General features: G+C 43.2%; 1 pseudogene across 1 annotated transcript; it reads right to left on the minus strand.

The window, feature by feature from the left end:
- Window positions 1-3,815: 3,815 nt before the first annotated feature.
- LOC311144996 lies at window positions 3,816-11,886 on the minus strand (annotated as a pseudogene). The gene is made up of 15 exons: window positions 11,819-11,886; window positions 9,831-11,429; window positions 9,654-9,748; window positions 9,272-9,552; window positions 9,038-9,070; window positions 7,884-7,947; window positions 7,583-7,724; window positions 7,143-7,231; window positions 6,991-7,064; window positions 6,787-6,891; window positions 6,556-6,625; window positions 4,913-4,958; window positions 4,644-4,782; window positions 4,286-4,406; window positions 3,816-3,907 (listed from the first exon to the last, which is right to left on the minus strand). The product of its transcript is annotated as an uncharacterized misc_RNA (transcript).
- Window positions 11,887-17,062: the final 5,176 nt, after the last annotated feature.

Below are 17,062 nucleotides of genomic sequence, written 5' to 3' on the forward strand. Positions count from 1 at the left end.
CAATGTGATAGGAGCCACTTTTGGAACGTTATTTGACATGTTGTACATTGTAAACATATCCTCTTCTTCCTCTTTGTTTTGTTCAGCTTCCCCTCTGATGTAATGTGTCCCATACTTTTTTTACTCCTTTTTCTTGCTTTTGCTTTCCTCCCCCTTTTGGATTGGAACTCTCTGCCGGGATTCAGCCCTACATGCTCGTTTTATATGTCCTTGTTTACCACACTTATGTCCCTTTTCATCCTGAAAATGGCACTCACTTCCCATGTGATCACCTTTACATCTCACCTAGCTTGTGCTGGTTTCTCTTCCTGAGGCATTCTTAGCTTGTGCACACTTCCCTGGTATGTCCATTGTTTCCAATTCACATTAGCACTGTCCACACATTTTCCCTGGATTTATTTTCCATCCTTGTTGGCAGTCTCCATTGCTTGAGAAAGGTCAAATGCTATAATCAAAAGTAAGTCCAGTCTCGGATAATAACTTCGGTTGGATCTGGTCATTATTTAATGCCGCAAACTAGCCTCATTCAGCATTTCCTTCAGATTGTCCGCATAATTGCAATCTTGTGATAGTTTACGCAAGACAGCTACATAGTCCACAACACTCTCATCCGCATTTCTGTTCCTTGAATTAAACTTAAACCATTGCACAATCTCACTCGGCTTCCGGTTGAAATGTGCTTTTAGCAACTCCACCAGCTCCTCAAAGTGTTTATCTCCAGGTTTACCAGGACTATACTTAGCAGGACTGCTAAATGGGACTGTCACATCTTCCTCCGAAGCTGCCTCCCCTCCTTGTTCGGGCAGGCTTCGGCGTTCGTCGTCACTGGCTTACTAGCCACTGCCACTCCATATCTCATCATTCCATTTGTCTTGTCTTGTCATTACACACACCTCGTTCATATCCCCTCATTAGTACATGTATAAGTGTTCCCTCTGCCCCCCTTGTCCTTGTGGGCGATTGTTATTTGTAAGTTGAGTGTAGCTCGGTTGAGCTACCCGTACCTTGTATTTCCGGGGATATTGTTCCCTGTGTGCCTGTATTTTGTTGACGCTATCTAGCGTAACTGTGTCCTACGGAATAAACTCTGTATTCTGTGATTTACCCTCCTGTGCCTGACTCCTTCAAATCACACTCTCACAGGGACAAATGGGACAATTCACTTGGAATAGCTTTTCAGGATCGTTTTGTGATTGTAGGTGCTCGAACCATGTGTATTATAAAGGAACATTTTACCCAATTTTTTTTTTCATAAGATTGTAGGTTTGGCTTCCCTATGAACTCAACAGAATGGCTATTTTCTTGTCATTATCTACAATTTCGTTTGCCTCGAAAAAATGACCAAGTACTTCACAGTATTCCTCCCACGATTGCGTCTGATGATCAAAAGGTGATACCTACACAGATAGATATTTCACTAGATGTATAAATGTGAAGCATCTGATTGGCGTTTCCACTCACTACCAAATATGGTAGTAAGAGGCAGCCAAGTGGCCGGCAGTGGGAGAAGATGGAACGAGATGGATTTTGGCCGACATTCTGCTAATTTTCTCATCTATGAAACATTTGATCTCAATACAGTTTTCTGCTCCCAAAACTACAATCTGTTATGAACAGAGTGGACTAAGTTTTGTAGACTTCACCCTTTGCCAAAGTTTATAACAATTGCATTGTTTAGGAGTGCAAAGGCAAATTCAGTTATTGCACACATGCACTTCACAGAGTAGGCGTTCCCTAACGGAAATATGCAAATGTATGCTAGAACGCGCCAATATGAACTAGCTAGCTGTTGCTTGGCTCTGCCTACCTCCTTGCTTGTTCTGCCCACTATGACTAAATTGTTCCGATTTGAAACGACAGGCTGTGGTCTATCTTGGTTTAGTTATAAAAATCTTTGATAGCGATCCTATCGTGGCACCGTGGCAGCCATTTCTCTGTTAGCAGCTAGCTTTAGCTTTCCAGCTTGTGAATCCTTATAAATCCCTGGAATGTGAACTTTTCATGCAGCCAGTAATTATTTTCATCATCCTTTTACCTCGTCGCCACTTATAATAACCCACGGAACTCTTTATACCTTGGAAGGAGTGAGGGAGTAGCTCTTTATAAACAGTTTACTTTATTACTAACCCAGAGCTTTGTGTAACAGGCAGACAACTACACTCAAAGTTTTTATGGGGTGCATTCCAATACTCTACAATGATACCAATAGGTACTCAAGTGCTACACCCTCTGGTGGCGTGTATGTGTAACGATGTTAATTCCACATTACCACACTATCCCAGGGCCAGTCTGACGTGGGGATAAGATAGCATGGGGCAAGTGGCGACCCGTCATTCAGGGCAGGTGGAGCAGCTGATTTGAGCAACACCTTTGTAGCTAATGTGGTGGGGCAGCCAGTAGAAAATACAGAGCGTAGGGGTTGGTAATGTTCTCTAGTTGCGTCGTGATTGGCTCAGTGTGCTGTCACTCATAGGGACACTACGTCGCTGTCAAATCTAATAGTAGAGCTCGAAAACTCAAGCCCCTTGGGTGCTGCCATAGAGTTACATTAGAAGTGCCCATCAAAGAAGGCTCAAAGTCATTGGCCACAGATCAAATTACGTCAAATCACGTTATATCTACAGTAGCTATGATTGGACTGATCATGTCAACATCATACTTACAAAATCTTAGCTAGCAGTCATCATCATGAATCAAGTCGACAATCTACTGGAAAATCCTTTTTAATCCTTTTCATATGAAGATAAATAATGAAGAGAAATTATAGATAAAATGTATCGGTGCTCTTTCCCATTGGACATAAACATTACACAACAAGTTGGAAATCGCAAATTCAACAATGAGTGGTTTGGAAGGAATCAGTGGTTAACTGCAAGCATTGCAAAGCAATCACTAGCCTGAGTGGGTGTGTGGTCCCAAGTCTGGGTTTAAGGGTCTCTTTTCCAAGCTTACATTACATTTGAGTCATTTAGCAGACGCTCTTATCCAGAGTGACTTACAGTTAGTGAGTTTCATACTGGCCCCCCGTGGGAAACGAACCCACAACCCTGGCGTTGCAAGCGCCATGCTCTACCAACTGAGCTACAGGGGACTAAATGATAAACATTCAACATTGACCATGCTGTCAATCCAGCATGATTTCTGCCACGCTCAAAACAACTGTTAACTCGGAACTTTGAAATCTGACTTCAGTGAGTTCAAGACAACCGGGAACTTGGGAAAAAACGAGCTCCGACTGGGAAAATACGTTTTGAATTCAACTCGGAATTGTAAGTCGGTAACTCTGGCCTCTTTCTAGAGCTACTACCTGAAGATCACTGACGACCTTGTTTTTTTTCCAGAGTTCCCAGTTGTCTTGAAAGCACCATAAATCCAGAGAATGCCAGACATTGATGACAAAGTTTGATGACAAAATTTGCCCATGAAGGACCGCCGCGCCACCTTCCTGTTCAAGTGAGCACAGCACAACAAGGTGAGGTGCTGCTGCATAAATTATGTAATATGCCAGGGAGATATGTATACTGTAGCTAATAATGTAATACTAAGTGCCAAGAGTGCGCAAAGCTGTCATCAAGGCAAAGGGTGGCTACTTTGAAGAATCTATTTTCATTTGTTTAACACTTTTTTGGTTACTACATGATTCCATATTTGTTCTTTCATAGTTTTGATGCCTTCACTATTATTCTACAATGTAGAAAATAGTAAAAATTAAGAAAAACCCTTGAATGAGTAGGTGTGTCCAAACTTTTGACTGGTACTGTACATCTCTGTGATTTCATGAATTACGGAGGTGGGCGATGCCAGTTTTATTCAGATCACCATTGTTTAGTTTTGCCATCTTCTTTGACCTTCCACAGCATGAGCTCTATACAGCCAGCAGCATCTTCTGCAGAGTCATGGCCACCTACTGGAAGGGAGCAGAACAATACCATACACACAGTTACTGTAAACCTAGCACACACACACAAAATCTGAAAACCTTGGATTAGGAATGATTCTCAAATTAGTGGATACACGTTTAGGACTGTTGCCTACTACACAACACATGATAGTCTCTCAGATTCAGTCTCAACTGCCATGTTCCTTTTTTTTACTAGTGTTCTAAGAACACATTTAACTGTAAGCAGTGAATGGACAGAGTTGGGATTGTGAAACACTTTTCATTAAAAGATTCATGCAACAACTTTCCCTGCTTACATCATGATCAGTTTGACTGTTTAAAACGTAATGACACACAGTAGATGGGCATCCTTCCCATTGCCAGAGACTTGTTTGTTTGACCCACCACTCTCCTGGATGATCCTCCTCAGGTAGTCTGCCGTCAGGTTGTGGAGGGTAATTTTATGAGGCAGGCCCAGGCGGTGGAGAAATGACACAGAGGTGTCCACCACGGTGCCGTGGAGCTGCTGAGACAGGCAGGGGGAGAACCTTTATGGGCCAGTTTCCCAGACGCACAGAGATTAGGCCTAGTCCTGGACAAAAAAATATGCTCAAAGACAATTATCATTGGCAGTTGTAATGTTTTTTATTTCAATATTAATTTATACTGTATCAGGCAACTGATATCGATTTATAGACTTTCCATATCGGTGTGCATTCACTAATAAATAGTTATTATTAATAACTAATGCAGTTCAACTCGCCTTAATTGCAGTGATGGCAGTTTCTAAACCGTGGCCAATCAGTATAGTCTCTGCACTGACAAAGCTCAGAAGAGTCTCCTGAACATCTCGTATGGACGAGCTTGTTCCTTTCACATCATCTTCACTGATGCCTGAAAACCTTAGCAGTAGAGAGCATTAGTGACTGCCATGCCATCTTTGTTTAAAATGCTGGATTAAATAAAATGCTGGATTAAATAAAACAGTCTGTCGAGATTCTATATTAATTCTGAAGTGTTATGTGGTCTTACCTGGTGTTGTAGTCAATGACTTCATTATCAGCTTTCAAAGGTGTCATACAGTGGGGAAAAAAATTATTTAGTCAGCCACCAATTGTGCAAGTTCTCCCACTTAAAAAGATGAGAGAGGTCTGTAATTTTCATCATAGGTACACGTCAACTATGACAGACAAAATAAGGGAAAAAAATCCAGAAAATCACATTGTAGGATTTTTTATGAATTTTTTGCAAATTATGGTGGAAAATAAGTATTTGGTCAATAACAAAAGTTTCTCAATACTTTGTTATATACCATTTGTTGGCAATGACACAGGTCAAACGTTTTCTGTAAGTCTTCACAAGGTTTTCACACACTTGTTGCTGGTATTTTGGCCCATTCCTCCATGCAGATCTCCTCTAGAGCAGTGATGTTTTGGGGCTGTCGCTGGGCAACACAGACTTTCAACTCCCTCCAAAGATGTTCTATGGGGTTGAGATCTGGAGACTGGCTAGGCCACTCCAGGACCTTGAAATGCTTCTTACGAAGCCACTCCTTCGTTGCCCGGGCGGTGTGTTTGGGATCATTGTCATGCTGAAAGACCCAGCCACGTTTAATCTTCAATGCCCTTGCTGATGGAAGGAGGTTTTCACTCAAAATCTCACGATACATGGCCCCATTCATTCTTTCCTTTACACGGATCAGTCGTCCTGGTCCCTTTGCAGAAAAACAGCCCCAAAGCATGATGTTTCCACCCCCATGCTTCACAGTAGGTATGGTGTTCTTTGGATGCAACTCAGCATTCTTTGTCCTCCAAACACGACGAGTTGAGTTTTTACCAATAAGTTCTATTTTGGTTTCATCTGACCATATGACATTCTCCCAATCCTCTTCTGGATCATCCAAATGCACTCTAGCAAACTTCAGACGGGCCTGGACATGTACTGGCTTAAGCAGGGGGACACGTCTGGCTCTGCAGGATTTGAGTCCCTGGCGGCGTAGTGTGTTACTGATGGTAGGCTTTGTTACTTTGGTCCCAGCTCTCTGCAGGTCATTCACTAGGTCCCCCCATGTGGTTCTGGGATTTTTGCTCACCGTTCTTGTGATCATTTTGACCCCACGGGGTGAGATCTTGCGTGGTGCCCCAGATCGAGGGAGATTATCAGTGGTCTTGTATGTCTTCCATTTCCTAATAATTGCTCCCACAGTTGATTTCTTCAAACCAAGCTGCTTACCTATTGCAGATTCAGTCTTCCCAGCCTGGTGCAGGTCTACAATTTTGTTTCTGGTGTCCTTTGACAGCTCTTTGGTCTTGGCCATAGTGGAGTTGAGTGTGACTGTTTGAGGTTGTGGACAGGTGTCTTTTATACTGATAACAAGTTCAAACAGGTGCCATTAATACAGGTAACGAGTGGAGGACAGAGGAGCCTCTTAAGAAGTTACAGGTCTGTGAGAGCCAGAAATCTTGCTTGTTTGTAGGTGAACAAATACTTATTTTCCACCATAATTTGCAAATAAATTCATTAAAAATCCTACAATGTGATTTTCTGGATTTTTTTTCCTCAATTTGTCTGTCATAGTTGACGTGTACCTATGATGAAAATTACAGGCCTCTCTCAGCTTTTTAAGTGGGAGAACTTGCACAATTGGTGGCTGACTAAATACTTTTTTTCCCCACTGTAGATGACCTGCAAACTGGAGTTGACAACAGTCACTCTAACCAGCTCCAGACCATGAGTTGTATAGCACTGAAGGAAGAAAGACTACATATATTAGTCATACAGTAAACAAAAAAACTTTACCAGATCACTAATACGGCAGTGTGTTCAAAACACACTGACCTAGCTTTAATTGGCATGTCATGCAAAATGTTGCCTATGATTTCCATAATCAGACTGTTGAATCTCACCATTTCACAGTCGATTGAGATCACCCCCGGGCAGCCCTTATCAGAGGCAGGTCTAGGAAGGGTACTGACAAAGCCATCCAGGCTAACTGTGTCATGGACATGCAGATGAGGGGGAGACGTATGTGGGGGATACAAAATGTTTCATGACATCTTTGAAGGGTCTTATGGAAAATAGGTGTTATCCCCTGTTCGTCTTCTTATTACCTTGAAAACTTGGCATCCAGGGCATCCAACCACACCCTCACAGCAGCTATAGCGTGTTTCCACTCCACCTGGAACTGTACAGTAATAGCAAGTTACTCAAACAGGATTACATTTCTGAATTCAGAAATGTAGAACATATACTGTCCTCTTACCCTTCTTCTCAACTCCTTTCCCAAAGTGGTAGTTACACTCCTTCTTGCGTAGTAAGTGGCCCCACACTGACAGAAAATCCTCTTTAAAGCTTTTTTTTTACCCAGAAACAAAACACACAAGACAAAAGTTGCCAATTTAGGAGTAAAACAGAGTAGCCCTGAATGCAAATACATGATAAAGCTGAAGTATGCCCTATTCTGGCATGATGGGGAATGATGAACAGAGCACGAAGAACAGGCCCATGTTGACTACAATACCCAAAGTAGGCCAGTCCTAGGGAAATGAATCATACCACAGCCTATTGGATCTATTGCCTATACCAAGCATGTAAAAGCATGCTTATGACTAAATCTGTCACATTTCAAGAGGTACATTTTTACATTTGGTCAGCACTCAGCAATATACAACTGAACAATGCTGTGCTTCATGCTGTACTCACAATCAGTAATTCCCTTCTTATGGTCTTCACAGTACAGTATGGCGCTGCCTGGTTTCTCTGGGTGCTGAAGAGGATAGTTGTTCCCTGTCAATATCTCCTGACAGAATGTGCTCCTTCAAACTTTCATAAAATGCAGCACCTCCTTTAGTAGAAAAGGAATAGGAAAGCTAAATTACAGTCATGGAAGTGTCAGAAAAGCAGTAAAAAGGTGATGATATGACGCATAGCATAAGAACTTGGAAGCTTTGGGAAAACCTTATCCGCTAATAAAAATGTGTGTTGAGGGAAGCATGATACTTACCATTTCCCCAAAGTACTTTTTCATTGAGTGGAATATTTCCTCTGGACATCAGTTTCATTTCCAGCTGTAAAAGAGCAGACAAGTCAACAGTAACACTTCAGCTAATAAAGATCCATTATCTTTACCTTGTCGATGTAACAGTATTGCTTCTATCCCTAACTGTCACGTTCGTTTAAGGACGGGTCAGACCAAGGCGCAGCGTGAAATGCATACATGTTTATTACAAAGATCAACACACGAACACCACAACGTAACGTGAAGTCCTCAGGCTAAACACAACACACGAACACCACAACGTAACGTGAAGTCCTCAGGCTAAACACAACACACGAACACCACAACGTAACGTGAAGTCCTCAGGCTAAACACAACACACGAACACCACAACGTAACGTGAAGTCCTCAGGCTAAACACAACACACGAACACCACAACGTAACGTGAAGTCCTCAGGCTAAACACAACACAACGCAACGCAACGTGAAGTCCTCAGGCTAAACACAACACAACATGAAGTCCTCAGGCTAAACACAACACAACGCAACGTAACGTGAAGTCCTCAGGCTAAACACAAAACAACGTGAAGTCCTCAGGCTAAACACAACACAACGCAACGCAATGTGAAGTCCTCAGGCTAAACGCAACGTAAAGTCCTCAGGCTAAACACAACACAACACAACGCAACGCAACGTGAAGTCCTCAGGCTAAACGTAACGCGAAGTCCTCAGGCTAAACGCAACGCGAAGTCCTCAGGCTAAACGCAACGTGAAGTCCTCAGGCTAAACGCAACGCGAAGTCCTCAGGCGCAACGCAACGCGAAGTCCTCAGGCGCAACGCAACGCAACGCAACGCAACGCAACGCAACGAAACGTGAAGTCCTCAGGCTAAACACAACACAACATGAAGTCCTCAGGCTAAACACAACACAACGCAACGTAACGTGAGGTCCTTAGGCTAAACACAACACAACGTGAAGTCCTCAGGCTAAACACAACACAACGCAACGCAACGTGAAGTCCTCAGGCTAAACGCAACGTAAAGTCCTCAGGCTAAACACAACACAACGCAACGCAACGTGAAGTCCTCAGGCTAAACGCAACGCGAAGTCCTCAGGCTAAACGCAACGCGAAGTCCTCAGGCGCAACGCAACGCAACGCAACGTTTACGTTTACGTTTAGTGGGAATTGGCTGGGAGAACAATATAAAAGTTATGATTTTTAACGTGAGAAGAAACAGAAAACTACAAACTACCTTGCAATGCAGGTGTTTTTTTAGAAAACCAATATGAATGCAAGCTCTAATGAAAATAATCCACTCAATATCAGTCAATACAGAGAACAAAACTGAAGCCATTTCATTCCACCTCTACATCTTTAAGTCTGTACTCACCTTAGCTGGGATAAAGGCAGTAGGCTGAGGTTGTACAGGAACAGGTGTAATGGGTGAAACTGGTGTGACTGCGGTATGGACTGGTGTGACTGGAGAACTAACTGAAGTGATGGGCAGAGTGTAGCGTCCCTCTAGACGAACGCCTGGCCTCCTTTCAAAGCAGCAGACAACACAGAGGCCCTGTGCTGCAGCTGCTGGATCTCAGAGGGGTTGGACAACTGGGGGGTTCCTCCACCTCGGAAAGGAACAATCACCTGGGCTTTGCTTTTGGCCACCGGTGGCTATCGGACAGGAAGACAGTAAATTACAAAAAAAACAGTTTCATGAATCACAGTTAAATGTAAATCATATGCTTGAGTTGTAGCCTTCAATCATAGCGTACCTCAGTATATCTGGACACATGGGCAACCCTCTTCCTAGGTCCAGGCAACGGTTTGGGTTTCACAGCTAACCCTGGTGTCTCCACGTCCACATCTCCTATCTGAAACACATAATGTCAACATGTTCCCATCTCCAACTGTCCAACTATCCTACCCAATGTGGGAATGTGTGTGTGTACCAGCCTGGTCTGTGGATCCCTCTTCACCCTTGTTGGCTTCCTCCATGAAGATACGGTAGCATTCCTCCATTGTATCACCATCAGATAACTCAGAATACTCAAGCTCCTCAAAACTCGGATCAATAACCTGTTCATTCACTTCTTCCATGGCAGGTGGTTCAAAAGGAGCAGATTCTAATTCTATTCCAATAGTTGGCCCATATAACAGCTGGCATTTTGTGATACCCGCGGTAGTGGCTGCTTGCTCTACAAAGTTTGTTGCCGGAACTGGACTAGGCAAGGCAAAATCATGCCCTGGAATTTGGCCTGGTATTTTCTGAAGACATGGCACTGATGATAAGCTTTGTACAGGTGACCAGTAACTCTGAGCCGAGCTCTGTGTTGCTGGCTGTTTATTTCTCTGGGTCTCAATGGGGAGTATATGGGGGGAGGAGACCGAGGGAGGGACTGAAACCTTATGAGGTATTGAAGATGTCCATATGAGATTCATTGGGTTGAAGAGGGTTACTGTTCTCAACACAGTTGGAGGCAAGCTCACTTTCAAGCAATCCAGGCTCTGCCATCAGTAAATCGACATCTGCATTACCAACTGGATCATTATGGTGACGTGTCTGTAAAGATGATGCATCCATTTTGGGACACTCAAGATCTGTCTCACAGTTGCTTTCCGCAGTGGCCTCAGCCTCTTGGTAACAAACAATTCTCTCACTTTCACTCCTCAGGTTTTCCAAGCATTTTGACAGGTCATTGAACACACTCTCAGCACTGGGTTTGCCTTCAATTTCCTGACTAGCAGAAACACTAGATATGACAACACTTATGACCTCATCTTTCACAATCTCAGACACTGCAGGTGGGGATATGACGTTGACTACTTCAGGACTAGGAGTGGACACAGGAAGTGGAATAGCAAGTGGAGCATCAGCCACAGTAGGAACAGCAACAGGAATAGGGTTGACTTCCGCTTTGACTTCCTGTGGAAGGTTTGTGGTGGTCTTACAGGGCTTCTGAGCTCGACTCTTCTTCCTGTCGCTCTCCAGAGGTGGAATATCAATGATGAGGACCCCTTCTTCATCAGAGTCATCAACTAGGTTGTTTCGACTAGCCTGTGAGTCAGTGAGCTCTTGAGAAGGCGGAATAGTTTGGTTCCCCTTACAAACTTCTCTATCGTCCTATTCATACCTTGCCCACTTATCCCATTCTGCTCATTACCTGGTTTGTATTTAGAACAACGACTAGATCGCAAAGAAGCTGAGAAGTTGGACAAGGGGTCATATTCCAAATCAGTCCTCGGTTTGGAGTTGTCAACCACGTACTTCCTCATTGAAGGAGAATAGACTGTAGTGGACTGCCTGTGTGAAGATTTGGCGCTATTTCAATTCAGATCTTTACCTGCCATTTCAGATTTAGGAATCAATACTTTCTTGGACCCTGTGCTTTTACTGTTAATCTGCACTGTTTGATAACGGGATCATCTCCTCTGCATTCTTCACAGTCTCAATTTCCTTGTTCATTCTCTCCAACTCCAAAAGGCAAGGGTCTTTGTCCTCATTGAGCTGTGGGGCTCCATTGATGGAAGTGGAACGGGTCTCCATACACCTGTTTATGGAGAACAAGTAAATTGAAAACAGATTTGTCATTAAGAAGATTAAACAATGTAATAAAGTCCATTGCTACACATATGTCACACTACACATGTGAAGGACAAGTTTGATGCATTAATACTGCAATTAGGTTATAGGCCGACTTGAAAACAAGTAATCAGATTGCAAATTGATTAAATAAATGGGCTACTGTCCATTACCATTTGAGAATGGCATATTGGAATTAACTAATAGGCCTAGGCCTATTTTGAAAACTATGGTGAATCATTTGATAAAATCATTTGATTTGATGGCAAGCTGAAGAGATACTTTGGGGTTTTTGCATGTAAAGACATTATAATAAAACTAGACTGACCTGCCACTGCTGTTACCGGTGATCCATACAGGGTGTTGTCCAACATTCCTCCCTCGACTTTGACATTGTACAGACAGTAAGGCCTCACAGAGGTCATGTCTGAAAAATGGACAGTCTATTTCAGTGAAGAACCCACTGGAAGGTTATATCGGCTATTTATAATTTATCTCTACTCCGGGTATGTTTGATCAAATTAATTAACGCGAGCACACCTTCCATCAGTGGCCCACTCACAACACCATGCACCTGTCATGATGTCAGTGTTACCTGGGGTTTTATAGCTTCTGTAACGGCGGGACATTCTATATACCCAGAAAGGAAGATGAGAAGCAAGAGGGATAACTGGGTGCAACCTCTGTCTCCTCCAGCAGGTGGCGTTTCTTTTAGTTTTTTTTCGCTCACCAAGCGAGGAGTTTTTGAATAGAGGTCAATGAGAGTGTCAAATTTGGTTAACAACATTTTTTATGGCTTATTTGATCAAATATAAGTTTCATTATATATGATTAGTTTACGACTGTACTGATATAAGTAAGACACGTGACTTCCCGGCAACTTTGAGAAAAAACACTTTACATCGGTTGTGCCTGGTCGTCACTGGTTACCACAGCCACAAAGTCATAAACCCTGCCTATGACTACAATTTATCTTCTTAAAATGTGATTTTCAACCTAACCATAAGCTTAACCACACTGCTAACCTTATGCCTAACCCTAACCTTTAATTAAAATCCAAAAGCACATTTTGTTTTCATGAATTTTTATGATAGAGACTATTTTGACTTTGTGGCTTTGGTAACTATTGGAAACCGTTCGTGCCTGTTGTTCACACGCGGATCTGCCCTCTCTCTCATTGGCTAGAATGGTCCCACCTGATCTTTCCTCCTCGCGACTGCCTTCTATTTTTTAAAATACATTTATTTTCATTTTTAGAGCGGCCACTAGAGTATCTGGTCAATAAAATGGACAATCTGTGACAATATTCAACTGAGAGTTTTGAGTACTTCATAATTTATTTTCTTGCTGTTTAGAAATGGACATGGATGTTGAGGACATTGGTGAGGATGAAACTGACTGGAACAGCATTTGCTCTGACTTTGTTCAACCCCCCCAACACGCCCTGTTGTTAAGATAACAGCACAAAGTGACAGCAAATGACAGAAGCAAATTGCTTTGCTCTCAGGAGCCTTACACGTGTATCAGTGTGCAATGCTATTCTCTGAGTGTAATAGCTCTTTCTGTAATTGTTCTCACTATGAAACTGCTCTTTTCTCATTCTGGGGTCTATGGGGGCAAATACTGCAGTAAGTTACCTGTACCACCAGCACAGAGAGTCATCATGCACCTTGACCTAGACTGTTTATATGCCCTAAAGGCACTGCAGAGTGTGCCTTTAGGTTATTGAATTTAAATACTATTTCTATTTTGTCTCCTTTTAGATGTAAAATGTGTGTCTCTACGCGTATTACTGTACAGCTTTTCAACATGTCAATGCAAGCATTACAGTTGCGTAACATCTCTCTGGACTCCTTGTAGGTATTCAGCAGAAGTACAGAATTGTCACGTCTAACTATGTGGCCAGGGACCTTGGTGTGACAAAGCTGATGTGCGTGACAGATGCCAAAGAGAAGAGTCCTCAGCTCGTGCTGGTCAAGGGAGAGGAACTGACACACTACAGAGAGACATCTTACGAAGTCACAGGTAATCAACTCAGTCACTTGCTGAAATAGGACCACCACAAACAGCTAGAACAGTGATGGTCTTACAAACATCTGATAAACGATTATTATAGCTACAGTACAAGATGAAATCTACCAAACTAACTGAACTAAATGACTATCGCCCCGTAGCACTCACTTCTGTCATCATGAAGTGCTTTGAAAGGCTAGTTAAGGATCATATCACCTCCACCTTAACCGACACCCTAGACCCACTGCAATTTGCAATGTGCCCTAAGAGATCCACGGATGATGCAATCGCCATCGCACTGCACACTGCCCTATCCCATCTGAACAAGATAAATACTTATGTAAGAATGCTGTTCATTGACTACAGCTCAGCCTTCAACACCATAGTACCCTCCAAGCTGATCATTAAGTTCCACTACGCTGATCCTCAACACAGGGGCCCCACAAGGGTGCGTGCTCAGCCCCCTCCAATGTTCACTCTAAGCTGTGCGCGTGCGTGAGGACTGCCGCGCAGAAGAAATGCCAGGCCGCGCAGAGACGCAAGACATTGAACTTCACTGAGTTCGCCCCATTAGTTTGCACTATATAGATCAACATTTTTCCTATGATCAAATCAACATTATATCATCCCCTTTTCAATGCAACAAACCAAACTTTGCAAGATTGAGTCTGTGATTTTGTTGTAGGCAGAGTCAGAGTGCAATGGAGTAGAATTCTATTGGTGGGGGTAGCCCATGAGCGGTCTTTCGATCACCAGCGAGTGAATGCTCTTTTCAGATCAGTTCAGATCAGAGTTCAGAGCCATGCGTGTGCACATTTTGTTGATATTCTTTGCTAGTTAGCTAGTTATTAGCCCAGTTATAGATAAGTATAGGTCAGCAATGGGGAGTTACTGCTTCCTACAAGAGCACAAAACGTGTAGGCTACATTTCAAGCTGTCTTTGAAAAGCCAGTCAGGTAAAAAGCGTATGTCTTAATTAAAGGGGCAGTGTTGTATATTAGACAGGCTTGAATATGCAAATAAGCCAATAGACAGAGGGGTAGCCTACATTGTCTAATTCTCTGTATAGTAATAATAATTACTTTTATTTTGTAAAGTGGTTTCTTGCATCATACAACACAATACAATGTAATTTACAGTCACCTATTTGTCCCATGGTGTTACAAAGCAAGTAAAAAATAATTAATTCATGTCAAGCCCTTCATAATGTAAAAACGTTTTTAAAAGTCTCATGCAATGTAGGCCTGCATTGAACCCCACATATAGGCTACTGTAGGCTATATCATAGAAATCAAAAGCTATTTCCATGTGAAAATGTTATGGGATTTGCTCCATTGGTTTTGTTGGTAGGCCTACATTATGCTGAAAAAGCCACAATAGCCTATTGGCTACTGTCTAAAACTGTAAGGGTACAACCTTAGTGTTCCCTGTTAACGCGCACCGGAAGTTGCACAAAATTCTCAAAACGTTCACATGTTCGCTCACAAGACCAAAAATGTGCTCCGTGCCCCCCAAAAATGGAGGGAACATTGGCCCCCTCCTGTACTCCCTGTTCACCCATGACTGCGTGGCCAGGCACGCCTCCAACTCAATCATCAAGTTTGCAGACAACACAACAGTGGTAGGCCTGATTACCAACAACAACAAGACAGCCTACAGGGAGGAGGTGAGGGCCCTGGCGGAGTGGTGCAAGGAAAATAAACTCTCCCTCAACGTCAACAAAATGAAGGAACTGAACGTGGACTTCAGGAGACAGCAGAGGGAGCACGCCCCCATCCACATTGACGGGGCTGCAGTGGAGAAGGTGAAAAGTGTCAAGTCCCTTGGCGTACACATCAATGACAATATTAAATGGTCCACCAACACAGACAGTGTGGTGAAGAAGGTGCGACAGCGCCTCTTCAACCTCAGGAGGCTGAAGAAATTTGGCTTGGCCCCTAAGACCCTCACAAACCTTTACAGATGCACCATTGGGAGCATCCTGTCGGGCTGTATCACCGCCTGGTACGGCAACTGCAACGTCCACAGCTGCAGGGCTCTCCAGAGTGTGGTGTGGTCTGTCTGCCTTCCAGGACATCTACAGCACCCGATGTCACAGGAAGACAAAAAACATCATCAAGGACCTCATCCACCCGAGCCACGGCCTTTTCACCCTGTTATCATCCAGAAGGCGAGGTCAGTACAGGTGCATCAAAGCTGGGACTGAAAGACTGAAAAACAGCTTCTATCTCAAGGCCATCAGACTGTTAAATAGCCATCACTAGCCGGCCTCCACCCAGTACCCTGCCCTGTCACTGTCACTAGTCGGCTACCACCCGGTTACTCAACCCTGCACCTTAGAGGCTGCTGCCCTATGTACTGTACGTAGACATAGAACATTGGTTACTTTAATAATGGAACACTGGTCACTTTAATAATGTTTATATACTGTTTTACTCATGTCATATGTATAATACTTTATTCCGGTCAAGGCCACCCTATTCAACTATCGCTGTACATACTGTATAATATTCTATCCTACGTATTCTACAGATGCTATCCGCATACTGTCCATAATGTCTATACATCCCATCACATACAGTGGGGGAAAAAAGTATTTAGTCAGCCACCAATTGTGCAAGTTCTCCCACTTAAAAAGATGAGAGAGGCCTGTAATTTTCATCATAGGTACACGTCAACTATGACAGACAAAATGAGATTTTTTTTTCCAGAAAATCACATTGTAGGATTTTTAATTAATTTATTTGCAAATTATGGTGGAAAATAAGTATTTGGTCAATAACAAAAGTTTCTCAATACTTTGTTATATACCCTTTGTTGGCAATGACACAGGTCAAACGTTTTCTGTAAGTCTTCACAAGGTTTTCACACACTGTTGCTGGTATTTTGGCCCATTCCTCCATGCAGATCTCCTCTAGAGCAGTGATGTTTTGGGGCTGTCGCTGGGCAACACGGACTTTCAATTCCCTCCAAAGATTTTCTATGGGGTTGAGATCTGGAGACTGGGTAGGCCACTCCAGGACCTTGAAATGCTTCTTACGAAGCCACTCCTTCGTTGCCCGGGCGGTGTGTTTGGGATCATTGTCATGCTGAAAGACCCAGCAATGTTTCATCTTCAATGCCCTTGCTGATGGAAGGAGGTTTTCACTCAAAATCTCACGATACATGGTCCCATTCATTCTTTCCTTTACACAGATCAGTGGTCCTGGTCCCTTTGCAGAAAAACAGCCCCAAAGCATGATGTTTCCACCCCCATGTTTCACAGTAGGTATGGTGTTCTTTGGATGCAACTCAGCATTCTTTGTCCTCCAAACACGACGAGTTGAGTTTTTACCAAAAAGTTATATTTTGGTTTCATCTGACCATATGACATTCTCCCAATCCTCTTCTGGATCATCCAAATGCACTCTAGCAAACTTCAGACGGCGGGCCTGGACATGTACTGGCACTGCAGGATTTGAGTCCCTGGCGGCGTAGTGTGTTACTGATGAACCCCCGTGTGGTTCTGGGATTTTTGCTCACCGTTCTTGTGATCATTTTGACCCCACGGGGTGAGATCTTGCGTGGAGCCCCAGATCGAGGGAGATT

Source organism: Coregonus lavaretus (genome assembly GCF_964263955.1).
Source record: "Coregonus lavaretus genome assembly, chromosome: 17".
Taxonomy (NCBI): Eukaryota; Metazoa; Chordata; class Actinopteri; order Salmoniformes; family Salmonidae; genus Coregonus; species Coregonus lavaretus.